The 1597-nt window shown below is 39.4% G+C and overlaps 1 protein-coding gene across 3 annotated transcripts in view; it reads right to left on the minus strand.

Annotated features, from left to right (window-relative positions):
- Window positions 1-1182: 1182 nt before the first annotated feature.
- The window catches only part of Supt7l (SPT7 like, STAGA complex subunit gamma), a 9712-nt gene continuing 9297 nt past the window's right edge, over window positions 1183-1597 (minus strand). For all 3 annotated transcript variants that reach the window (XM_046441528.2, XM_046441529.2, XM_046441530.2), the window contains exon 6: window positions 1183-1597. This exon is cut by the window's right edge and continues 411 nt beyond it. The gene's annotated coding sequence lies outside the window, so the exon portion shown is untranslated.

Raw genomic sequence — 1597 nt, forward strand, 5'->3', positions numbered from 1 at the left:
GTACCCAGATGGCAATGTGATTAATAAACAAGGGGAAATGAAGTTAAGACTAGAACAGGAAGGCTTTAGTTGAGTGTACTGACTTATAATTAGCAATAAATTATTTAACAGTTAAAATATAACCACATTTTCTTGGCATTCACATCTTATTCTCTGCCTGGGACACTTAAGGCACTTAATATACTAATGAAGCTGTATCTTAATTTTGGTCTCTTAAAGGAGTGGTCTAAATTTTATAAGATTTGTGTTCTGCATTAGATAACCAAAGCAGTTTATTTAACATGCTGGTATCCATGACCAAATTATTTGCTTTTATTCCTAATCACTTCAATGCTACATCATTGATAAATATGGGTTGAGACAGCAACCATATGTGTTGGATGAGTAATATCAGTAAAGTTCAGATTTGATGTGAAGTTGAAAGGTATATATTATTTTTTTTCAAGGCTGCCCATCTTTATTAGCAGAAGCACAATGTGTAAGTTTGGAACTCTGGCAGTGCAATGGACCACTGATGACCAAGCAGATAGAACAAAGGAAATAGGCAAAGTCAATCCTATTCAGCCAAGTTTGCTTCATTCACAAAGGAGAAAATGAAAGGAACAACTGGAAAATAAATGGTGAAAATACTGGGCTGGGTGATGAGAGCCACAGCCTAAGGGGCCCCAGCAAACTTCCAGCTGCCAGCTGATGATTGGCTCACAGCAGCCCCAGCAAACTTCTAGCTGCCAGCTGATTGGCTCCTCTGCAGTGATGCTCATTGGGCTGTTTCCCCGCCCTTTCAGACCAGGGAGCTGCTCATTGGGGGACTTTTTTTTGGTTCCGCCCATGCAACCCAGCCAATAGGCCTCAAGCGCAGGAGGGGGGGGTGTGGGGGGGGCGCGGGGGCATTGAGAGGCTTGTGGGAAGCCGGTGGTGGCGGTTGGGCTCTGAGGGAATTCCTGAAGAGCTCATGTGGTCTGGTGTGTGTTCTAAAAATAAAGTTAGTTTCTGCTTGATAAGTGGCTCCTGAATTGTGCCCAGCCATAAAATAAAGGTATTTAGTTCAACTACAACTAAAAAATAAATATAAAAAAAAAAAGTCTTGAGTCAGTAGAAATATCAAAATAAAGGCAAAAAGGATGAGAATCGATGGAATAGACAGGTGAGATGATAGGGCTATTTGAATAAATTAAAACGCTGTTACATTACCACAGACCTCTGATTTTATAAAAGACTTCATAGACAGCAAAATCACTTTACAAAGATTAATGATAGATAAGTTTTGCTGTGTTTAGTTTCCTATAAGGAATTGGTACTGGATTCCCAATGACTTGAATCAAAAGAAAAAGTGACATCTGATATTGGCATATATTCCTGAGTCTATCCAAGTACAGTGTAATAAACATCTCAGTATTCCTCTGTGCAAGGTAGGTCAAAGTGGTATGAGTCTTCTCAACTGTGCAATAGAAATGGCTGCAGAGAAGCTAAGAAACATGTAGTTACATAGTAAAGACAACAATCGGGGTCAGACTTGATATATATTACCATTGTGATCCATGTGTGGCTTTGTTGTTGACGAAAACTATAAAACATGGTACCAAAATAAAATGCAACC

The sequence above is a fragment of the Marmota monax genome, unplaced genomic scaffold (genome assembly GCF_021218885.2).
Source record: "Marmota monax isolate L192 unplaced genomic scaffold, Marmota_monax_Labrador192_F-V1.1 WCK01_AAM20220418_F8-fsc00010, whole genome shotgun sequence".
In the NCBI taxonomy this organism is placed as follows: domain Eukaryota; kingdom Metazoa; phylum Chordata; class Mammalia; order Rodentia; family Sciuridae; genus Marmota; species Marmota monax.